A 26,473-nucleotide genomic window follows, 5' to 3' on the forward strand; every position below is an offset into this window, starting at 1 on the left:
CTGAGGTTTTTCCTTTAATCAGTACTTTCTGTTTTCTACATGTTAACCACTCCCTAATCCATGTACATGTGTTTCCTTGAATCCCAACTGCGTTCAGTTTGAGAATTAATCTTTTGTGCGGGACTTTGTCAAAAGCTTTCTGGAAATCTAAATAAACCATGTCATATGCTTTGCAATTATCCATTATCGATGTTGCATCCTCAAAAAAATCAAGCAAGTTAGTTAGACACGATCTCCCTTTCCTAAAACCATGTTGACCGTCTCCCAGGACCCTGTTACCATATAGGTAATTTTCCATTTTGGATCTTATTATAGTTTCCATAAGTTTGCATATAATAGAAGTCAGGCTTACTGGTCTGTAGTTACCTGGTTCAGTTTTGTTTACCTTTTTGTGGATCGGTATTACTTTGCAATTTTCCAGTCTGTCGGTACCACCCCTGTGTCAAGAGACTGCTGCATGATCTTGGTTAGCGGTTTGTAAATTACTTCTTTCATTTCTTTGAGTACTACTGGGAGGATCTCATCCGGCCCAGGGGATTTGTTTATTTTAAGAGCTCCTAGTCCCTTTAACACTTCTGCCTCAGTTATGCTAAAGTTATTTAAAACTGGATAGGAACTGGATGACATGTGGGGCATGTTGTCAGTATCTTCCTTTGTAAAAACTTGTGAAAAGTAATCATTTAATATATTTGCTATTTTTTTTTTTTCTTCATCTACGATTTTGCCATTTGTATCTCTTAAACATTTAATCTCCTCTTTGAATGTTCTCTTGCTGTTGTAATATTGGAAAAACATTTTGGAATTGGTTTTAGCTCCCTTAGCAATGTTCATTTCTATTTCTCTCTTGGCCTTTCTAACTTCCTTTTTGACTTGCGTTTGCAGTTCTGTGTACTCTTTCTGCGTACTTTCTTTTTGGTCCTTTTTTAATGCTCTGTAAAGTGCCTTTTTTCGCCGAATATTTTTTTTTAATTGATCTATTAAACCATTTTGGCAATTTAGTTTTACATTTTGATTTGGCTACTTTAGGGATGTAATTGTTTTGCGCCTCTAGTACTACATTTTTGAAGAACAACCATCCTTCTTCTGTGGGTGTTTTCTCTATTTTACTCCAATCTACTTCTGTTAGTCTTTGTTTCATACCTTCATAGTTTGCTTTTCTAAAATTGTAAACCTTAGCTTTAGTCATTACTTTTGGGGTTTTAAAAAACACTTCAAATGAGACCATGTTGTGGTCTGAGTTTGCCAGTGGTTCTCTGACCTCTGTTTTAGTTATTCTGTCTTCATTATTTGAAAAGACTAAATCAAGGCATGCCTCCCCTCTAGTCGGTGCCTTGACAAATTGTGTTAGGAAGCAGTCATTTGTCATTTCCACCATTTCAATTTCATCCTTCGTGCTACCCACCAGGTTTTCCCATTTTATTTGGGGGAAGTTGAAATCCCCCATTAGTATGGCTTCTCCTTTGCTACACGCATTTCTAATGTCATTGTATAACAGATTATTTTGCTCACTGTCTGAATCTGGCGGTCTATAGCATGCTCCTATTATTATGCCCTTTGAATTTTTGTCCGTTATTCTGACCCATATTGATTCGGTTTTATTTTCTTTGTCCAGGTTTAACACCTGGGCTTCAAGACTGTTTCTTATGTATAGCGCTACCCCTCCTCCTCTTCTGTCCTGCCTGTCTTTCCTATACAGTGTATACCCACAAATATTATATTCGTCCCCATCACTCTCAGACAACCAAGTTTCAGTAACACCTATCACATCATAGTTACCTGTTAGTGCAGTAGCTTCAAGTTCTAGAATTTTGTTTCTGATACTTCTAGCATTTAGATAAATACATTTAATGGTTGTCTTACCAGAGTTGTTGTTCTTGTTTTGATGCGGACTCCCTTCTGTTTTTTTTTTGTTGATTTCTCCCCCCTTCCTTTCTAGTTTAAATGCTTCCGAACCTGCTCGAGGATCTTTTCTCCAAGTAGACTGGTTCCCTTGTTATTTAAATGCAGTCCATCCCGTCTATACAGATAGTCCTCGTTGTAGAATGTGGTCCAATGATCAAGATAGGTGAAGCCTTCCCGTGTGCACCACGTCTTCAGCCATGCATTTTGATTAATTATTTCCAGCTGTCCATATGGTCCTTTGCAAGGTGCCGGTAGTATACCAGAAAATACCACAGTTTTGGTTTTCTCTTTTAATTTCCTTCCTAGCTCTCTGAATTTGTTTTGCAGGGATTTTGGTCTGTCTCTTCCAATGTTGTTTGTACCGATGTGGACGACTACTACCGGGTCGTCTCCTGTTCGTTCTAGGAGCCTGTCCACGTTCTCAGTGATGTGCTTGACCGAGGCTCCCGGAAGGCAGCACACTGTTGTAGTAAGGGGGTCCAAACTGCGAATTGAACTTGCTGTGTTTCTCAATATGGAGTCCCCAACAATCATGACCTCCCTTCTTTTTGCTGTCTGGTCACCACTGTCAATAGGGTCCTGGATGTTGTTCCTTTCATTCTCTTGTTGTTGGTTCTGCTCATCAAAATTCTGAAGTGACTCAAATCTGTTGGTTGTTTTGATTTCTGGTGGTTGTGTTTGAGGAAGTTTCTTTTTTTCGCTGCTTCTGCCTACCTGAACCCAGCTGTTCTGACCTATCTCCTTGGTGGCTTTCAGTCTGTTATGAGTGATGCAGACTTCCATGAATTGTGGGTGTGCCAGTTCCTCAAGATCCTGCTGCTGTCTCACTTCTTCCAGCTCCATTTCTAGCATACTTACTAGTTTATGCAAATCCTGGATCGTGCGGCACTTTACGCACACTTGGTTTAGCTCCGCTGGGTTTTCTCGGATTTCCCACATCAAGCAGGTGTCACAGATTACTGGCTTGAAGACCATGTTGAAGGTTTTTTTTTTTTTTGAAGTTTAGTTTCTTCTGCAGCCGTCAGCCTGCTTTCAACCTGCTTCTAAACTGCTCTGTACTTTTCCACGCCTGTACTTCTCCCACTCGCTGTCGCTTCCACTCGCTGTCGCTGGGAAGACTGCCTCATTTAACTGCGTTGTTCTGCTGTGCTGTTGGCTCCTCCTCTCACCCGTGTCTCAGAACGGCGCTGAATTTGAATCAGCTGCTCCGAGTTTCAGTTTATTTGTTATCAGAAAAACACACGCGGCTGTTTGACTTTGAGCTGCTGCTGTGTTTCCCCAATGTCCTGTGTTTTCTGATTAAAGCAATTCAAGATGCAATTTCTCCTTACTGCTTCTAAACTGCTCTGTACTTTTCCATGCCTGTGGAAAAGTACTGTGGAAAGCCTGTTATCAGTACCTTGTGTACTTCTCCTGGTGAACTAGTGAAACATGTGTTTTGACACAATGTTATACACATATGGCTACCTAATGTCATGGTTTAATAAAACAAACAGAGTATTTTTTTTAAAACCTTGGTTGATCCCTTGTTCTGTCATTATTTCTTAATGTCTTCAAAATTGTACAGCATTTAAATGTACTGAAAAAGGCTGGGTGCGAACACACTTTATAAACATCCAGTTAGTGTAACAGGTTGCATGAATCTTTTAAATGTAGCGGTACCGTGCTGGAATTAGCTTTGACTTCCAAAACAGCTCAGTTGTGGTCGTAACCTTATTTATAAGATCATACAATGCAGGATTCTACGATATTCTGCCTTTTTTTTTTTTTTTTTTTTTTTTTTTTTTTTTACAGAATACAAAAAAACATAACCTGGTTAAGGTTGGCATCTTAGATGACAGATATGGTTGTATTCTTTTAGAACTTGAGGATAAAAAAAAAAAAAAAATACAATTCGACAAGGAATTGCATTAGTTCCATTACTTTGTTGAACACAAAGTGGTTTTCCACAAATACTTTCTGATTTCAATACAGGCCTACTATGTGACAGTTTGGGTTATTCAGTCTATTTAAAACAGTAGGTGTTATATTTTTTATTATTTTTATATATAGTTATTAGTCAAATAAACTGCTACTGAAGACCACTTTGCTACTTTTTTTCCAGTCAGGTAGCAAATCCTCACTACTGCTTCATTTTAGAACACCATTTCCACATTTGTTTTATTGGAAGGGTTTAAAGTTTAAATTTCAGTTTTAGTTTGTTTGTTCAGCTACAAAAAGGCACAAGTACAGTGGCTCTCAAACGTATTCACCCCCCTTGAACTTTTCCACATTTTATTGTGTTACAACAGGGAATCAAAATGGATTTAATTAGGAGTTTTTACCACTGATCAACACAAAAAAAGTCCATAATGTCAGTGAAAAATAAAATCTACAAATTGTTCTAAATTAATTACAAATACAAAACAGAAAATAATTGATTATATACAAACTACTATATTGATATATCTACACACACACACACTATATATATATATATATATATATATATATATATATATATATATATATATATATATATATATATATATAATACAGTGAGTGTGTAAATACTGGACAGTTGATTTGCTCATTCTAATTTATTTCCGTGGCATAAATGCACGTTACATGACATGTTGTCGGGGGGCCCCCGGTGGCCGGAGGCAACTGCACCGGTTGCCCGTTCAGGTAATCCAGCCATGGTTTTAAGTTTATAGACAGTAAGAGTTTAAGATGTTTATGTTAATAAAAGACTTAACATACTTGTCATGTCTTTTCCTTGAGAAACTACATAAAATAGATTCCTCCAAAATTAAGTCTGTAAACTCAATTTGCTATTTTTTTTCTTCATTTATTTATTTAAAACAATCCATGCCCATGTAGTATGCGGGGGCTTGACCTACAATACTGTAAAATTCCCAAATCCTCAGATTAAATCCGACAGAATTAACTTGTAAGCTGTTTGCAAAACATCAGCATCCCCTCTTGAAAATATGCCATGAGGGTCAGTATTTCAGAAATGTGTTTTTTTGGAATCTTTAAAAACACACAATAATTATGTTTCTAGTATGTACTGTCTTCATTCAGTATACGGGGACATGTTGGAAAAATAGTTTTCAAGCTCTTGATATTCATAAAAAATTCACATTGCAGCCCCATCATATTTAGGTCTGCAACCCTTCGCGTGTTCAGGCGCCTTTGCATGTTCACATGTGACTGAAAAGCAGGCCTAAAATGTGCCAACTGCTTGGTTTTCTTTATGGACCGATAGCCTGCACTCAGAATGAAAGAGCCACTGGGATACACAGTAATCCTTTTGCAGCAGCTGTTTCTTATTAACATTTTTTCAATGCAGTACAGTAGCAAAAAAAAAACAAAACACATTGACTATTCTGACTTACTGTTATGGTGTGTAACAGACTGACGGTCTGAGCTTACCCCCGCCCACAATCACATTATTCTCTCAAGATCACTGAGGTATTCAGAACGCAGGAAACAGCAACTTGCTAGTGCTGACAAGTAAAAATATTTACATAATGGATATTTCACTTAGATTGCAAATGACTAACAGACTGCACACAATGACTGACATTCACAAGACAAATTCACCACTGACCACCTAATAGTACTACTGCTCCCTCCTAAGGAAAGACACGGCATTAAACATAAAATACATTACACGTTTCTTTTAATTTAATCTGCACGAATACCGTCTTTGTTTACAAACACGATCGTCTATCGTTATAAACTAGTCTGTCATTTACTCATCATTATTCTCTAGTCCCTAGCCATTACCAGTAGACTGAACATTAGCATTACCCCTTCTCCTGGAAGATTACTAAACATATGGCTATACAACACAACCCTTGTCCCACATGTAAAAAACAACTTCATTAAGGTAAGTGCCCTAATGTAAATACAGCAATACGCTGTCACATATCAAATATACTTTGATAAACATGCACGATACTTAATAAACCACTGCTCTTGCGCCAGTTGAACAGGCATTGAAATATTAGTGAGGGTCTCACCCTCACACAGTGCATATAAATATTGGTGGATGAGAACAGTATTGTGTGTGTAAAAGCAAGCAACTAAAAGAAATGATCAGCACTGCAATGTTTAAAGATGCACACTTCTATAGGTATGTATATTATTGTGTGCAAAATAAACAATGCCAGCACCATTATTGAGATCCACAATCCTAAATAACAGGAAGAAAATGTAATTGTGACATATTTAGCATAATTATGAATGCACTGCAGCTCGTATATTATGTGAAAGAAACAACCTGAACGTTAACCCGCTAGATTTTTTTTTTTAATGTAATATTTTTATAATTAAAAGTTGTATGACATAGAAATAATTACCATTCAATACTGATCCACTGCCATCTTGCATTCAGCTTTCTATTTACCTTCCGCACATGTGTCTGCTGTGCTACGTAACCACACTGGTAATGCGATAAGAAAAGCAGGCCCTAAATCTGTTTTGCTTTCATACATATGTAAAGGCTGGCCCTTGTCTTGGTTTGCAAGCCCTGGGCTGCCTTCTCTTTTTTGGAGCATTCACATGAGAAAAGGAGACCCTGAGGCGCCTCAAATCACAAGTGTGAACAGGGTCTTGGTGTAGCCTACACAGAAAACAAATTTCAAGCAACCGTAATGTTGCTTTTCATACAGGACCTACTGCAAGTCACTCATGCGGGCTTTTCTCAAAGGAATTATTTCTGATTATCTGATTACAGTACTTTGAATACACTAAGAGAATTTCATATCCTTCTTTGAGAATTCAATTGATACCTTTTAAGCCATTCGTGTATCTCAATCACAACTGAGAAACATGTCAAAAGTAAAACTGATTTTTTTCTGTGAAAAAAGTTGCAGTTAAAAATAAAGTGTGATTGAACTCTGTCCAAAATCTATTCTCAGGTGTCATTTACACAGCAGTTAACTCCCTCCCAACACACACCTTCATGTGCTACAGCACCCAATTCGACCACCTCTGTAAGTGTATTCTAGACATCTTTTTTTGTAAATTACATTACTAATGCAAACCAAGATCCCCCCCCCCCCCCCCCCCCCCCCCCCCCCCCCCCACTAAAATAAAACTGCACTTTTAGTAAAAAAAAAAACACGTAATCAAACAAAAAGTCACCCAAAACAAGGCATATTTTACATTTTTCCAATAAACACAAAGAAACATTTGTTTTAAAACAGTGCTGTATCTAAGATATCCTCTTTATAACATAATAATTCTCACAGGCCAACCATGTTAAAGGAGGCTTTAAGCATATTTAAAATAAATAAAAACAGGTACCTATCAACCAGGCCCCTTAAATGCACGTTCATCCCCTATGGGTGCATGAACACGTCCTTATGTCAACATAAAGACGCAGTTAAATATTTATTCAAAGGCCAGTTTATACTTTATTGGACATTCTACTCTCCAACCTATCTACTGCTTAAGGTAAAAATGACAGAATATTGCTATTTATAGACAGTACAGGGAAAAAACAGAAATGCGTCTGTGTGAGCTAAAAGCTATTCATTGGCCGATCAGTTACGGTACCTTAAGTGACCAAGTGAAGATCTCTTTATAGCAACAAAGCCACTGAGAAACTGAAACAGCTGGAAGCATGTGTTTGCCAGCATTGTATAAGACGTGGCCAAATAATTCCTTAACTATTGCTACATCAGTCTTGTTCTTGATTCCTGACTGTTGATATGCAGCCCCACTGCATACTGTAACCACAGCAATACAGAAGGTGTTGTGTATTCTGCACACTACCTTTCGCTTGCTCAATATTAAAGCTGTAGTGTCTCACAATCAATCAATTTTACACCATTTCATTCTTAACTCAAACACTCAAAGGTAGTTTCATAATCAGGATACCCTTGAAACCTATTTTCCCCAGATCTTGATATCACTTGGAGAATGGAATGAACTTGAAGGTCAGCACTTTGATTTGGTTAATCTAGGAGACTATGCAAGCCTACGAGACTACTTTGTATTGCAAAAAATGTTTTTGTCCTTAAAATAGATGAATACAGGGTATTTTTTAAACACAATATTTAGAAGTCAGGGAGAGCCATTCTGATTAGATAATTACTGTAGGACATACTGTGCTAAAACCTTTGGAAATATGTTTTGCAGCATAATTTAAGGCCTGGTTTATATTCAGTTTAATGGATCGATTAAAGAGTAACATTTGTATGGTTCTGATTCAGGTGTCATCTAGCAAGGGGCTGCTTTAAATTGTTTCTTACTTCAGATTGCCCATTGTTCAAAAATTATTCGGTCTAATGCAAACAATTTACAATCAATTCTTGTTAACACAATTTTACAGACACCAGCAAAAAAAAGATTCTCTCACCAGTAACTTGTATGATCAAGAATCTCAAGCCAATTGCAGTCAGTTTTTAAATAAGTTACAGCAACACTGAAATCAAATTTCAATTACAGAACAATTAAACATTACACATTTTATTGAGATAAAAAAGTACACATTACAAATGAACTGCACTTGAAACCTGCCTGTCCCATTTTAAACCACAAAAGCAAGGCGTCGTCTACATTAGGGTATTCAGGAAATCAGAAACATTGACAACTTGCACCCAGTTTACTGTTCATATGCCTGTACTGAATCCCGTTGTGTTTTGTTTTTTTAATGGTTATAAGGTTGGCACATTTTTGTGTGAGCACTATGGAAACTCAAAATGCATTATTGGATCTGTAGTCTCCAAACAGCACTTCAGGTTTATTCACAAGGGTTCTTGCCAGTAATGTTGAGCGTAATGGGCCGCTACATTGCTACCTGGAAAAATGACGTTGTAATGAGGCCGCTGCGCTGTGTTTTCAGTTTATGTAACGGCCAAAAAAAACAAAAAATAATAATCCTGGTGAAACATTGCTGATTATTCCATAAGAAACTGATTTGCTTAAAATACTTGTTTCAGCTCTCAGTACTATTCAGTGGGTTGGTTGTGACAGCATGTTCTTTAGTTTGGTGAGTGTATTGTATTAGCCACATTGGAAAAGCTTTGGCCACTTAACAATACTATAAACAAGGTATAAACATACTGATTGTGCAAGGCAAAAAGATTTGACATATAATGCCAGACCTTACCATGTACAATACACAAATATATTTAATTTGCACTATAATTCTGATTCCCATTTAATAAATGACAAACTAAGTCTCACGTTAAAAAACATTAGATTTTCTAAATTCTAAATAGGTTTGCATTGATATTCATGTACTGCATAATCCTTTACATTATTTTAACTGTGACTGGTTTTCTTTTCACTTCAGAACGGTAAAGCAAAATTGTGCCAGTAGACGGTGCTATTAGTGTATGTTAAAATTAACATACACTAATGTGATCAATAATTAGTAGGATTGTACAATCATTACTGGATTTAAAAAACTTTTTTACTGTGTTTTCACCTGTGACTACCGACAGTAAAATATTGCACCGATTCTTACATTAAAACTCAAATCATAGTGAGACAAATCCTTTTTAAAGTAAGTGTTTTATTTTATTAAATTATTCCTCCTTCGAATCCACTTTGTTACTATTTTCAAAATATTTCAACGTATTAAGGAGATAGCAAACTGAAGGATGGAGGGAAAGAGGAATAACTTAGCTGTGATCTTGAAGCTGCGTGTTTCTGGCTTGCTGTCTGTGAAAATGTTCTTTCAAGACCAGAGGGTACGTTTGAAAGCATGACTGCTTCACCTCCCTGTGACTAGTTAGATAGATAGATAGATAGCTAGACAGAGCTAGATACGTACATTATTAGTATAGCTTTTTCAGTAATCAATAAGTAACCTATATTATTTTAACTACAAATAATACAACTCACATGCAGAAACTACTACTATGCAGTAGGCAACGAGTGAAAAAAATAATAGAGTCGGGAATTAACACTAGCACCGCCACAGACACTTTTTGAATGGTTTTTGCAATTCAAATATCTCTGTGTATGTGAATAACTCATGCACTGTCCATTCTCAAGCGTTACTAAATATTTGAATTAAATACCCATACGGGTTTTCAGCTGCAGAATTGAAAAAATGATTAAGTTATAAGCACTTGCTACTGCAACCGCCGGACCCGCCGTTTATGCAGCATATCGAAATGAATACAATATAGCTGACAATTTTGTCTGGGCTTTGTAATAAAATCAGTCACTGTGAAAGAATGTATTATGAAATTTATATATATATATATATATATATATATATATATATATATATATATATATATATATATATATATATATATATATATATACATACACACTCCTGTGGAGTGCTGAAACACTAATGAAAGTCATTCTACACATCATATTATTATTACTATTATTGTACTAGCAGTTGTCACAAAATATACACGCTGAAACACAACAGTGTGATATAGCTACGCTACTTTGTTCTCGCCTGCCTGTCCTCTGAATAGAGTTACCACCAACAGCTCAAGCCGTGCAAGCCCCCCTGCACTGCACTACACTCCTCAGAAAGAACAACTCTGCCACCCTAAGTGTGTAGAGGTGTAAAAATGGCACAGCTGTCTTCTGTCAAAGGTGGTACTCACAGGAGCTGTGGCCATTTTTTTTTTTTATAATTATAATGCTTTGGACCTGTTTTTTTGTTTTATACAAGGCGTGCACCATAAACACAATCACTCGGAGGGACTGCATTTTGCAGCTGGCCCTGGAGCTACATACAACAGAAACATTTTGATAAGAGACACGAAAGCCGGCTGGCAAATGCCCCTCAACCTTCAGCCAGCACTGTGCCCACTGGCACATGGAATAAAAGACAATGCCAGGTTGCTAAATGCAATAAAAAGAGAACTTTTGATGTCTGCGCCGGTTGTGAAAAGGCAGTCTGTTGCAAATGCACTGGTACAGTTGAAATGCATGTTTTCTGCGTAGATTGTACCGAGAAATCTGTAACAGAACTCTGAACAAACAGACAGAGTCTCTGAACTCTGTTTTACACCATAGCTAATTCACATTACATAAGCTGTTATTTTTGTTTTATGCTATTTTAATAATTAGTTATTTATGTTTTGTAATGTTATATGTGCATACCGCTTTCTACACTTGTTTACACAAAAGTTCATTGCGAAAGTCTATTACAGTTTTTCATGTTTTGAAAGAAATAAAAAATAATTTTCAATGTGAATACGGAGTTTCTGCTCTGAAAATGTTATCTATGATGTTCACAAATAAAAATATTAAGTTATATCCTATTGTTTGTTTTTCATTCTCATATCGAAGTAGTTTTAAAATGGAGCTGCACATTTTGCACAAATTTGTCTAACCCAAGTTCGTTTTAACAAACTTGTGGCAAACACGACATATCGATACTGTACGTTTAAGAGAGAACTAACTGCGTTAAATGTTGAACAATTAGCTTGTTGAGAAGGCTCGCTGGAGGTCACTTCAGGTGCTGTATGGAGGTTTGCTATGCAGTCTGGGATGGAAGGCACTGTGTGATGTCATCAGGAAGTTTGGAGCTGAGGGCTGTGACTGTGATGGTGTGTTTGAACGAAAACAATTTGAAAAGAAAAAAGTTTTCTATATTATCAGCAGCTGCATGAGGAAAATGTTAACTAAACTACTTGCCAAGTATTTGGAACAAACTATGTGCCAGAGGCCAGATGAACAAATAAGGTTAACTAACCTGTTTGTTCCAGCGGAACAGGTCGTTAAGTTTTGAACATGGGTAGTTTGGTTTTAAGTTATTGAAAGGATTCCCGCATCGTTGTTTCGTTTACTAAAGGGAAATTGACATTTCTGTGACTGGTTAAATATCCAATACAGTCTCTGTAAGGAAGAGAAAATAACTCGAACATAACTGACTTGCAGCATATTAAATGAACATTACTGTCTATCAGAACTGCTAAAGTACTACCGACAATCCTTGTGTATTATACAGACTCTTGTGTTATTGCCTTTATTATTTTCCCCCTATTTATTTATTTTGACCAGTAAATTATGTTAAATATTGCTTTATAGTATACTGGTGTTTTTTGTTTCTGTATTTTATTTTAGTAAATTGTTAATTAACTTTTGCTTTGTTGATTAATTGTTGGGTATGTATATTGCGTTGTGTGTTTGTTGAGACTACTGAAACCTGGCTTGCAGTTTAATAGTGTAATTTGGTTCGTGAGGGTATATTCCCGCAACCACTGCCGTTGATTACTAAAGAGGTGTCTTTGGCAACACAATGATAAAGTTAGTTTGTCTCTTGGAAGGACCGTATTTAAAGCAGGTTTCCAATAGGGATGAAAAGCTTTTCATTGTCCTGTACCGTTTGTTACTACCATAGCAATTAACTTATTTTTTTGTATGTTTGGTTAATTAATATTTTGTTCTGTACATGTTTTGTTTCTTTATTTTGTAAAACTTGGTTTTTTATTTTGTTTTTTGTAATTTGGTTTCATTATTATGGGTAAATGGACTTAAAGCTGGAGCCATCTAGATATATATATTTTACCTCATAAGCAACTTGTTTGGTTATTCAATTAATTAATAGTCCTCTTTTACTCTGGTTGACTATATAGGAGTTGATTAGGATGATGGGTTTTCTGGTCCTGGTAATGTGGTTAAGTTAAATAATATGATAGGACATTTATTACTATCTGGCACCCTAGAGCTTGACGCCGTTACAAACTGACTGTACGCTTTCTAAAAAGTACAACAAAAAGTGGCTGCCTTACTAATGCAGACGTTGATCTTTTCACATGCTAAAACACATGGCAACCAAATGGAACAGTGCAGTAGTTTATATTCCTTAGAATAAAAGTGGTGATTAAGTCCCTTTACACTACTACTATAATAAGTTATCAACACATACCTGTGCTTCAATAAACACATTACGCATTTAAACGCATCACTCAAAAAATAATTAAAAAAAAAATGCCAATCCAAAAAGTGCCGTTATCAAAGTCCTGTAGATTGGACACATTCACTTTGAAATCACCTGTCCTCCTTCACGCATCAATTTAACACAGGAAGGGGATTAGTGCCAACGGTAGCCTACATGAAAAAAAAAAATCTTTTTTTGCATCAGATTTTTTTCAATAATGTACTGTAGGGGGCAATAAGCAGGGCACTGTAAATAATGCAGCATTTTAATACTGTGCTGGAAACACATGTATTGTACATGCATAGACGCTTTAACATAGGATAGGGCTTTAACAAAAAGGGGGCTGTGTGTGTGGGCAATTCCAGTCCTGGAGGGCCGGTGTCCCTCCTGGCTTTTGTTCCAAGTTTGCCCTAAATTACTTAATTGGACCAATAATTGGTAATTTGTCCAATTAAGTAATTCAGAGCAGATGGAACAAAAGCCAGGAGGGACACCGGCCCTCCCAGACCAGAATTGCCCATCCCTGCTCTATATGAAAAAAAACTGCTTGTTTTGCTCCCTGAAAATTGATCACATTTTTAAATACTGCACTGTAGCAGTTAATAAGCAGGGTACAGTAAAGAATTCAGATATCAAAGAGTGCTGGAAACTAATGTATTACAAACAGATGCACAATTTTATGAAAATTACTCTAGGCAGAAAAAAAAAAAATGTAAGGCTAAATCAATTTCAGAACTAATATGCCATTTCTACAGCTCCCACTAACCAATTTTGCCAATAAGCAGGAGCTGTGATTGTGGCATGTGAATTTGTTTTATTTTTTGTAACCCTCTGAAGGAAGTAAGGAGTGGAAATGCACCACAAAAATGTACCACATTTTCTGTGAAAAAGGATTACTCCCGTTTCCCTGAGATGGATAAGGACATTCTTGGTATCAAAATAAAGGCAAGCGTTTAAAGTTGAATCACATGCATGTATATACCGCAACCTTCAGTTATGAGACATGTTAATTTTAAACCCCCCCGGGGTGCAGGTGCACCTTGCTGCTGACAAAGGGTTTAATAGTTACTTATAATACACACAATTAACACTAAGCGGTTTCAATCTGTCTTGGTTAACAATAGTCGCACACACATTCAGAAGCAACTACAGTTATAGAACTGTATTACAGTACCTAAGACTAAGTAAAACTGCAAGCCCCAATAAAGAAATGAGGCGAAATACAAAGCATAAGACAATGACTATATCACCCACTCGTATTCTTAACCTTTATTCCAAAATAAAAATGATCTAGTACAATAGGATGAGGCAGATTACAGAGGTGTACCATGCAAGGCAACACACATGCTGTGTGCAAAAAAAAAAAAACAGCAGGTCAACTGTCAAGCTCTATAGCTTTATTGAGGTCAATATTAACCTATATTTTCACTGTTTAATGTGCTGACTTACTATGTGCAGAATATATCAAAAAGTGTATCTGGGCTACACAACAGATACAAATGTTAAGGTTTCTCAATAAACATTTTTTGTGTAGCTTGTAAAAACATATTAAAGATATGCATACAGAGGCTTATTCAAACAGTACACGTCAAGATCTTGTTTATCCCAATTTATTTAAAACTGGTGTCTGAGGTGCAACAGTCTTCCTAGTGGATAAAATCCAAGAAGTAAAGGATGTTACAAACTAACAGTGCCCTCTAGTTAGATATCAGAGGTGCTATGCCTCATTTCCACTACAAACAGAGGCCAACTATGCAAGAAAAACATGTTTTGCTCATTTTTCCAAACGTGGCCAACCTCTAAAGCTCCTATCCCGTAACTGTACTACGTTCAAAAAAAAAAAAAAAAAAAAAAAAAAAAAAATCCCACTGCCAAGAGGATTGGATGTTGCAATTGAAACAATGTTCGTCACTATTTTTACTTTCGCGTTACATAATTGTTCGCCAAGGACGTGGCTATTTTCTTGACCATGCATATATTCCACACACCCATTAACTTGTAACAGATTACTTAATCTTTATAAAGCAACCAGGTACAGCAAAAAATAAATAAAATAAAAACATTTCAATTCTTTAAATGCCAGTGACAATTTATTTCCTTCCCTCTACAATACAGGATATACAGTAATTGAATACCCTCTATTTGACATTGTTTCAACAATACTCATTAGATAAATAACTAAACAGCACTGTGCAATATAGTAGAATAGGCTGGTTCCCCAAAGTAACCCGACCATTTTAACGATAGTATGTAAAAAACGCACTATAGCAATATACCATACTGAGGAAGAAGACAGATTTTAAACAATCTTTAACTACTCAAATAGTATTTCAATAGACCTAATGAGACAAATAGGTATATCTTGAAACTATACTATTAAGGGTAGCAGCAGAATTAATACACTTAACATAACACAGCGCTAAAATAAACAAACGCTAAAATTTCTGTAAAGCACGTTAAAAAACCCCAACAAGTTCTAAATAAATGTCTAGTTAAATTAAAATCGTAACAAGGAATAAACAGGGAACCAAATATAAAAAGAAAAAAGAACAAACTGAGCCACAACTGGTAAAGTAGCAAAAAAAACGGTAAACTTAAAAAAACAAAGCTTGAGTTAGTAAAAGGTGCTTTAGTGTTTAAAGTCAAACCAAACTGAATTCAACAGAAAAGGAAATGTGTTTGACTACTAAATTAGACCTGAAAACTAAACGCAGACTAACGAAAATTAAGCCATATAAATGGGTAAACTAAACCAGTCCTAAAAGACAGAACGCAAAATCAAAAATCAAACTCAAAAGGAAAGTCGGCTGTCCTTACCGTATCTTCTCCGTCCTTTTAAACTACCCGGCACTAAGCAAAGAGCAAAGCACAAATCACTGCTAAACTAAGGAAAGCCAGAAAGGACCTGCACGAAACATGTTTGAAAAGGACAGAGAGAATTAAAACAGCACTGAAATTCAGCAACGCAAAAAACACAGACCAAAGCATATGTGTGTGTATAATAAACACACGATTGATTTTGTTTATATATATATATACACACACACATATATATACACATGTATGTACATTATACATATATGTGTAATATATATATATATCTATATATATATATATATATATATATATATATATATATATATACACACACACACACACACACACACACACACACACACACACACACACACACACACACACACACACACACACACACCAAGGAAGGTATTATTTTCACTTTTTTTTGTTTTGTTTTTTAGAACAGAATTGAATATATGAATATAGCCTGGCCAGGCATACTACAACTCTATTAAGAATAGTAGACAGCAAAACGCATTATGCTGCATGCTACAAACTTTCTGGATTTCAGGCAGCCATGATTGTTAAAATAACTCTCATTTCTTTTTCATTGAATTTATTAGTTCAATTAGGGTTCAATTAAATAATTGAGAGCTCAGTTGAAACGAAAAACTATCAGGGCAGTGGTGCCCCAGGACCAGGATTGAGAACCACTGATCTACAAAATTTAAAAGCTTAAATTGGCATTTACAATGTCAGCCACAACTGTTCAGTTACAATTAGTTCCAGAGTCATTTTTCTTTATTACATTGACAGTTGAGTCAAGTATAGGTGCAGAATAGGAGCCTGATAGCAGTTTGGTAAACTGATCAGACACTATCAGCACATCAGAGTCCACATCTTGAGCATTTCCATACTGGTAGTAACATTATAGACAGTCTGACAAGAAGTCTATATCAATGTTTGCTATTAAACACATTTTCTTTAAGTATGCCTAATATCAGTACTTTAAAAATAACTAACACAAATAAGGGATACATGGTGCAGCATTCCAACTCTCTAGCCTTATGCCTTTCAGCCACGTTTAGATGCAAGCATTAACAAACAATCAGAGGACTGTCAAACCGGTCCAAACCAATAGAAAATACCTATATTTAATTACAAAAGTGGCACATAATGCTATAAAGGTCCTGGGTGCAGACTGTTTGCTCCAAATACTCCTGTGTGAATGTGGCCTAGGAGAGTGGTCCCTGACCGACCAGGTCAAGGTAGTTAACCAATAAGCTAGACTGTATGCTTGCAACAAAATATATTAATTAAAAATGGACTAAATAAAATTAGCCCTACACCCAACACTAACGCACCTTCACAACACCTTATTCCTACCTTTCCATATGTTAACCAACATGAATTTTAAATTAAGACTTGTCTTGAAATCATGTAGGCACACAATTATACCATTGTACTCAAGAGCACATGACACACAGCAGACTAGGATACTCCCAATTGCCACAATACATTTAAGGTTTTTATTCCACCCAGTCTTGAAAATGATACCTGCAGGCACATCTACAGTATGGCTTATACTTTGTTCCATGAGTGTACAAGTAGATGATTTTGGGTTCACTAAAGTTTGTTTCCTCACTGCCAAAATCATTTGGGGAACAAGCAGCACTGCCTACAAGACAGCTGCATATATAGCAAAACATGTGGAATATCATAGTACTGCACAGCTTTAAAAACAGCAAAGCAAAACTTAAAAGACTAAAGTTACTCCCAAATGCAAATATTCTGTACCACAACGGCAGAAAGCCCAATATATATGCCGATTTTAGAGTTGACCAACAAACTAACCTCTGATAAGGTCTACTTCCAGATACCTGCAGCAAACCATTAGACAATGTTAATTTAAAAATGTAATGTATGTAGATATTCAAAACAATCCTGTTTTTTACACATTAGAGGCCTGAATGATGACATTGCTAGCACCTTGTCACAACACACAGTAACCTAGTAGTTATGAAAAATACAACTCCTTAAATTTGTTGACTTTACAAATATTGTACCAGATTTAAACAAAAAGTTCCCTAATATATTAACCAGATTACAAGTATTTTCTACTGTGAGTAAAGCTCAAACCTATAGTTAGCAAGTTTTGAAAATATACATCCATTCTGATATACTTGTGTTATTTAGTTTTATTTACACACCAAGACTGTAGTAAAAGTTCAAACTGCGAATCTGTGTGCATGTACTCAATGGTTAGCTGGGCTGTGCGCTACAATGGGAACACGTTTAATTAACAATTAAAACAAAACAGTAAACGAAATGTGTATTCCCAGACAGTAGATATTGGTGTCGGTTGTTTTCGTAGTGTTACTGGGCAGTCGACCTGTCAATCAAGCTGCACAGACTTCCTTTTACTTTGTTCCGTAGTAGTACATGGATTTTCAATGTGTGATAGGCCTCAAGGCTAAAAATGATAAATCGAATTTCAAACATCATTTCAGATTTCGCAGCTATTTCAAGAATTATAAATTGAAACCAATATTTCAAAAATAACATGTTTTTCCATTGGAAGTCAAGTAGTGAAGAAAAAAAAAATCATCAACACTACATGGCATTACGGTACACTACAACACATGAACTTAAAATAAAAGCAGAACAGCGCTACGTCTTTGTGATTATATAATATATTATATATATATATATATATATATATATATATATATATATATATATATATATATATTTTGCAACAGATTGTGTTAGCGGCGTAGGGATCCTAATTCCCTTAACTGCGTTTCTCCTTCCTAGAAGGGAAAAGTATACACAAAAGTTTACGTATAGTGCAACAAAATATTTGAACAAAACAAAAATGTAAATGCAATGATAAACTAATAAAAAGCAACAGCTGTGTAGTCTGTGCTACGAATATAAAGAGCAATTTCTTCGAGGTACCCATGTCATGTATTCTTCTCTTGCCGTACCAGTACTCGCTTGATTTTCGCAACATATTTCAACAATAAATAGCGAACGCCATTGTCTAACAAGCGGCGTAATTTGACCAAAAAATTGTTGTATGTGTTTCATGGGCTAATTTTAAAAATAAAAATGTGTAAAATGCTCTGTTTTTTACCTGCAAACGCATACCAGTTTGTGAAGAGCAGTGTGTGGTGTTTCTCTTTGTTTCTGACTCACTCAGTCTTTGCTGCAGCTATACCAAAAGCAAACAAGCATCATGGCGGCTGTTAGATTTCAGTCCCTGATAACACAACTCGACGCTATTGGCTGCGGGGGAGATGGACAGTACCATTGGAGCACTCAACACCTCCGCACGCTGAGGCGTTTCACACAACTCACGTTTTCCACAGCCACAACAATAACAAGGCTATCCAATGCACTGCATCAGCGTGCAGGCCTACATTACAGGAACGGAACAATTACAATGGAATTATAGAACCCTGCATTGCATGCTGCCCGAGCCCCCTGTAAACAGAAATTAAAATATGTAGTATCGGTGGGTCGAAGAAAAATGAGGTCTGTTTTGTTTCTGTTGATGACTATTGTTTTGTATAAAGACGTTTGTATTTTAAGTAAAACTAGACACAAAATGTGTTTTTACTTTATTTGCACTAATGCAGGTTATGTATGTTAAAGTGTACACTATAATTAGGGTGATATCTGTATATTGAATTATCTGACAGTATGCCTGTGACAGAAATACAATGAGTTCTGATTATAAATCTCCCTCTCGACCTGTGAGGGTGCTGAATAGCGAAAGGAAAAGTATCTGGACTGGCTGGCCTGACAGTTCGTTTCCAAGGTTGGCAAGTCAGTCAGCCTGGATGGAAGCTAGACTCTGTTGCAGGAACGTACTGACCCGGAAGGTAAACGAGGTAGCAGCTTCAAGCTATAGATGCAGCTGAAATCATTTACCGAGGGATCATGCCTGGTAGGGGTAGCATAAAAGGGGCCAGAGAAACGCTAATCTTTTCCTTCGCTTGGGGTTTCACTGTAAGGACTGAGAGCTGTAGTTGAAACCGCCAAGGTATATTCGTGAGTGTTTGTTTGTTTTGAGTGTTAGTAATTGTCTTGTTTATTGTATCACTAGATGGCTATACACGTTCCAGAGCTGTTGCTTTTGGGCCAGCACAAGCCGGAACTGCACTGCACAAACTGTCACCAAATAACCTGTTATCACCCACCACGAGCACTACTACACGCACCCGGGACTGGTGACCGTGTTTTAGTATTGTGGGGCGGATAACGTTTATTGTTTGGGACTGTAAACCCGTTTGTTTGGCTCTGCGCATTACACACTGTTGTGTATTGCCGGAACGTTTTTCTTTTGTTGGTCACCAGACCCGGATTACAATTAAAACCACTTTCCTACTGGATTACAATTGTTTGCGATTCCTTTTGCACCGCATCACCTCTACACCTGTTCACAATCATCAGTCAAATTGCCACAATGCCCTATACACTCTAAGCAAAGATGTGTTCTACTGCACACAAAACACAGAACAGGTGGGCTGGCAGAATTGATACTGTAGGTTACACCTCACACCATAGCAGAGCCAGGAAGTACATTCACAGGGTCAAACAACTCAAAAAGGGCAGTGACAGCTACAGAGAAGCATGCACTGAAGAAATTTAGCATCACAGAAAGGTATCAAACAACCAATGATGCATTCTGAGGTCAAACTTTAAGAACCTAAGGCAAAGGACAGTTTGGCTAATGCCTTATTGTTTGCTCAGGAGTTCCCTTTCAAGTGGAATGACAACCATTACTGAACGGGAAGAGCCTCTCTAACCGCCAATCACTGAGCATATATAAAAAAGCTGCCCTGTCAGGGCCCTGCTGTGAGGAGGGTCGTCCTCACAGTAGCATATCGTCATTTTCTCTCTCACCTCACTGAGACTGGTCCGCACTCTTCCTCGGCACCGACTGCGCTCTACGTGCCACTGACCTCGACGCCTATAGACTCGGCACCGACCACGGCGCCAGTAGACTTGGCAGTGACCACGGTCTCCTTTGGCACCGACGTCGGTACTGATTGACTCGGCACCGACTGCTTGGCACCAACCGCGCTTCCTCGGCGCCGACGCCAATACACTCCTCCACGCTCTTTTCGGCACCGACACCAATCAGTGCACCCACGATGCCATCACCGACGCCGATTGCCCTGTGCCAATTGCTGCTAGCTCGGCATTGACATGTTGTTCGGCACCAATGCCCCACGCCATGTCAATGCGCTCCACAGGGTTCCCTGCTGGTTTTCACCAGTGTGACCAGTGTGCGGCAAAGCTCCCCAGGCAGGACAAACATTCATCCTGCGCTAGATGCCTAGGGCCAGACTATGCGGTCAGGGCATTGGCGGGTGAGTTAGACTGCTCTCCCTGCAGCAAGTTCTCCAAACGAACGAAGCACAGGAGGGCAGCCCTCTCCCCAGCAGAGTCTCTCTCCTTGGGGCAAGGTAAAATAATATCTGTGGTCCTAGGCCCTTCCCAAAGGTCCTCAAGAACCCCGCCCGACACTGTAACCAGGGAGCTCCCCATACCCTTTGGTCACCCTCACCCTCCCCACCACTGGTGCAGAGGCGTAGGCTTCCATCCATAGAGGCGAGATGGTCGCTGCCTAGGTGACACCGCTCAAGGGGACGTTCCCCAGGAAGCAGGCAATTACTGAGGAGGTATCGCTCTCCTTCCCAACGTAGGCACAGGCGCTCTCCTGGATCGTCACAGATGCACCAAAGCTCGGCTGAGTAGTGCTTCCAGGAGCTACCAGACACGGTGTGGGCCCATCAAACCATGCTAGAGACCTTCTTGTAATCTCAGGGTAGACTGCCCCTACCACCGGCCAGCCCCAGCTTCCTCATTCCCGCTCTCCATCCCCAGCCCCACTGAGACCCCCAAGCCCAGACGATCTGTCATTCACAGCATCGAGGTTGGACGTCTTGGACCCCGCCACTTCAGTTGGGCAGGCCACAGCGGGAGGCTCCATACCGCGCCTTCCTCATTTATCACAGAGGGATGAGTTCCGAGCCTTGATGTAGCACGCAGCTGTTGCCACGGACGTTTCCTGGCCAGCAGAACAAAAGAGGAAGGGGAACCGCTTTCTTAAGCAAAAAGGGCACCCACAACAAGCCCTACAATTGTGCCAGGACTTCTTGGAGCTGGTTCGCTCATCTTGGAGCAACCTGGGGCCTGCTCCCTCTGGCTCCAGAACAGCAGAGTCCCTGTTACACACCGCAGGAGCCCAAGAAGCTGGCAGGAGCCCTATGCACTTTCCCTACTATCGAGGACACTGTCACAGTACTGGTGCACAAGGTTCCACCTTCACCAGAGGGGACAAAGACCCTACTTGCTTGTCCAGACCTTGCAGGACTGCTGACACCATGATCAAGAAAGCATATGCGTCAGCAGCATTATCAGTCCGGGCGTTGAATGCAATGACCATACTGGTGCTGTACGAGTCGCAAGCTGGTGGAGAGGCAGCAGGAACGGACAACTGAGGTGGACGTGGGAGAGCTCCAGGCGGTGATGAGGAAAATGACTGACCTAATGGGGGATTTAGGTCAGACAGGCAGGTCTCTAGCGGCACTGGTAGCCGCTCACCAACACCTCTGGCTATCCCAAGCCGAGGTCGTGAAGACCGAGAAAGTGGCACTGTTACATGCCCCCATAACACCGGGGCAGACGTTCGGAGTGACCATTGATGTGAGCCTTGAGAGGTCCCATAAGGCCATGGAGGTCGCTTCGAAATTCTCGCACCTTCCTTTCTACTGCCAGCGCCCTAGGTGGCCTTCACAGCCTGCAGGGGCAACGGGGCCTGAATGCCGCCCTCCACCCCAGACCAAGCAAGCAGGCAGAGGAAGAGCCGGCAGTAAGGGACCACCGTCGGCCAGGGGTAACCGGTTCTCTGGCAGCTTTCCCTCTCACAACCAGACTGACCACTAGACATGACCCATGACAAGGCTCAACAAATAGACATGGTTACGCTTGTCAATTCCGCTTAGGCCCACCACCCTTTCGGGTGTGCTCCTTACCACCATCGAACCAGGATACGAGATTCTCCTTCAACAGGATATCGCCAATCTTCAACAGAAGAACACTGTGTGCTTGGTAAACCCAGTTGATGCTCTCAGCAGCTTTCACTCCAAGTACTTCCTGGTGCCCAAGAAGGATGGCGGTTTCAGACCTATTCTGGACCTCAGGGTCCTCAACATGTTCCTCAAACAAAGGAAGTTCAACATGTTGAATGCACAGTATATCCTCAAGTCCGTCCTGCCTGGCGATTTGTTGACATCGATCGACCTGCAAGACGCCTACTTCCATGTCCCAATCTGTCCCGCGCACAGAAAGTGTCTGTGCTACCTGGACAATTGGCTAATTTGTGCGCGTTCCAAAGCACACGCTGAGGCGCTCACCAGACAGGTCATAGACCATGTGATGAAGTTAAGACGCTCCATACATCAACAGAAGAGCAACTTCATACCGGCTCAGTCCACAGTGTTCCTGGGGATCAAACTGAACTCTGTGAACATGCTTGCCTCACTGTCGGAAGACTGTATTCGGTCGTAGGAAGTCACTCTCCCAATCCCAATTCAGAGAGGGTGCTCTTCTACAGGTCAGAATATTTCAAAGGTGGTTGGTGGCTGATGGCAGCCGTCTCACGAATCCTTCCCTTAGGGCTCCTGAGAATGCGTCCACTTCAAACCTGGATAAATACGTTCAAGTTGCACCCGGTCCGCGATTGATACCGGCTGGTGTGAGTGTCCAGATAATGCCGGAGGACACTAGAGTAGTGGCTCCGTCCTGGCAATTTGCGCTTCGGATCTCCCATCAGTTCCCCTAACAGAAGGAAAGTTGTCACTAAGGACACCTCCTGCCTGGTCTGGGTAGCGGTCTGGAATGAGAGGGGAAGAAGAGGTCAGTGGAAGTGACATTGGCATCAAGTGCATATAAATGCCCAAGAGCTGCAAGCACTAGCCCTGGCATTATCTCATTTTTGCAAGCAGTTAGCGCACAACCATGTGCTGGTCAGGACGGACAACACTACAGTGGTAGCCTACATAAACTACCAAGGCGGTCTGCACTCACCAGGCCTTCACCACGCAGAGCACAGACTCCTGTCCTGGATGCACAGAAACTTGCCTTCCATCAGGGCGGTTCACCTCCCTGGTGTTGACAACAAGGCAGCAAACCTCCTGTCCAGAGGAGCTCCAGACAGCTCGGAATGGAGACTGCACCCTCAGGTAGCAAAACAGATTTGGGAGAGGTTTCGTACTGCACAAGTCAACCTCTACGCAACAGCTGAGTCCACTCATTGCCCCCTATGGTTCCCTATGGAGAGAGACGGGGGCCCCCTGGGAGTAAACGCGCTAGCTCACCCCTGGCCAGAGGGGCTCTTGTATGAGTTCCCTCTGCTACCACTATTACCCCTGACACTAGAGAGGATAAGGGTGGAGAGAGCACAGGTTTTGCTGGTTGCACCCAGATGGCGGAGGCACCCCTGGTTTGCTCTCCTCTCCAACATGTTGTTGGGCCAAATGTGGCAGCTGCCGCTTCGCAAGGACCTTCTGAGCCAAGTGAGCCAAGTCTGCTAGGGCACCAAGCACTAGAGCCCAGTACTCATATAAATGGAAAGTTTTCCAAGACTGGTGTCTTGCTGAGGGTCACAATCCAGTGACCTGCCCTATTGAGACAATACTAACTTTCTTACAACACCTGTTTGATGCGGGAAAATCCGTATCCACTCTAAAGGTATACTTGGCAGCGATATCAGTGTGCCACAATAAAATTTACTGTATGTCCCCTGGGGCACACTTCCTGGCAGTGCAATTTCTGAAAGGGGCTCGGAGGCTCCGTCCTCCGGTGAAAAGCAAATATTCGTGTTCAAATATTGGGTTTCCAATATCTGCAGGCCTTGGCATATTTGAACACCCTGGGGTGGAATGAGAGGGGGTGTGTTATTGCTTTCTTAAGTGGTTGTAGCTAATAAAATACTTTCTTAAATCTTACCTATCATTTACTTTTATTCACTACATAGGCCTCTAATGTGCAGTTTTGAAAGAAAATATCATATTGCAAACATATATTTTCAATCTAGTACTACACCCGGTAAAATAACATAGTTTGCTGGCTTTGTCTTCCAGACAAAGTTACACTTGTACTCCGTAGAGGATTTGAAGCACAGTAACAAAAAGAAGGATAGGACAAGCTATCCCATGATTCAGTGTGTGTAATCGCTACAGCAGCCATTTTTGGAGCCCATTCAGAGGTGGAGGGTAATGCAAAGCATTGGACAGCAGAAGAAACAGACTTTTCTACCCTTTCTAATTTTATAAGAGAATTTAAGAATCAGTCTGTGATTATGTGACAGTTGAAATTGACTCTGTCATGTCATATGCATGTGGTATAATCGCAGATTCCTAGATAGATTGTTTATGCACTTATGACTAAGTATCTATCAAAAATTACAACTTCATTTTTATGCAATGTGTATATATTTTTCTTTTTTTCTATTTATTTGTATTTTTGAAAGTTAATTTTGTATGTTTTTGTGCTTTTGTATAAATCTATCTACCTGGGTCCATTTATAGCAGTTGTTTTGTATCTGTAATTATTATCTGTAATTGTATATATTTGTGTGATTCTTGCTTATACTTTGATGCCCTGATGAAGGGGTGAATGCACTGAAATGTGTGTTTTTGCCTTTTTTTAATATGTAGAATAAAATAAAAATATAACAACTGAACTTAGTTTCATCCATATGGAGTTGCCAGTGTTTCTGTACATGTGAAATATTTGAGTGTGGATCATACATTTTACTTGACCACATGTTATGTTCTTTGTTTTGAAACATTTAAAAAGTTTTAAAAAAATAAACTGGTTGTCATGTGTTTATTTGTTCTCCTTCAAAGGGAATATTTCAATTCTGATTTAATTAAAGAGCATAATGGCTGTGGGGAGCAATACACCAATAAAAATACTGAAAGAAAAAATCTTTTATTTTTTTTACCGCTTCTAGCCTGCATATTTCATTAAATTACTTACAATTATATTTTAAGTGTTTATTTAATTATTACAACAAACAGCAGAGGTGAGATTTCTACACATGGTGTCACAATAACATTTAACGTATTGTAGCAGTGTGGCAAGGTGTGTGTGTGTGTGTGGGGGGGGGGGCATTGGCAGGGAGGGGGTTGAATTTCTCCTTGTCAAAACATGTGGGAATGTGGTTAGAGCCGTGAATTGACTAAGTAATTAAATGATTAATGAAGGTTCCAGCCACAGGTGTATAAATAGAGGTAGTGGTAGAGGTGGAGATGGAGGGCTGTGACAGTCACACACTGTCCTATCACACCTATATACAGTATTAATCCTCTTCAATGGCTGTATGAAGTTGCTGGATATTGGCGGGAACTGAAACACGCTGTCGTACACGTCGATCGAGAGCATCCCAAACATGCTCAATGGGTGACATGTCTAGTGAGTATGCAAGCCATGGAAGAACTGGGACATTTTCAGCTTTCAGGAATTGTGTACAGATCCTTGCGACATGGGGCCGTGCATTATCATGCTGAAACATGAGGTGATGGCGGCGGATGAATGGCACGACGATGGGCCTCAGGATCTTGTCGCGGTATCTCTGTGCATTCAAATTGCCATTGATAAAATGCAATTGTGTTCGTTGTCTGTAGCTTATGCCTGCCCACACCATAACCCCACCGCCACCATGGGGCACTCTTTTCACAACGTTGACATCAGCAAACCACTCGCCCACATGATGCCATACACGCTGTCTGCCATCTGCCCGGTACAGTTGAAATTGGGATTCATCCGTAAAGAGCACACTTCTCCAGCGTGCCAGTGGCCATCGATTTGCCCACTGAAGTTGGT

At 39.5% G+C, this 26,473-nt stretch overlaps 1 protein-coding gene across 2 annotated transcripts in view; it reads right to left on the bottom strand.

The window, feature by feature from the left end:
* The window catches only part of LOC121324280 (CCR4-NOT transcription complex subunit 6-like), a 40,096-nt gene extending 21,295 nt beyond the window's left edge, over window positions 1-18,801 (bottom strand). Inside the window, exon 1 of one of the 2 annotated variants that reach the window (XM_041265992.1) lies at window positions 18,705-18,801. The gene's annotated coding sequence lies outside the window, so the exon portion shown is untranslated. The remainder of the gene's footprint in view (window positions 1-18,704) is intronic. The other variant, XM_041265993.1, reaches the window with a different exon arrangement.
* Window positions 18,802-26,473: the final 7,672 nt, after the last annotated feature.

This window comes from Polyodon spathula, chromosome 12, assembly GCF_017654505.1.
Source record: "Polyodon spathula isolate WHYD16114869_AA chromosome 12, ASM1765450v1, whole genome shotgun sequence".
NCBI classification, from domain to species: domain Eukaryota; kingdom Metazoa; phylum Chordata; class Actinopteri; order Acipenseriformes; family Polyodontidae; genus Polyodon; species Polyodon spathula.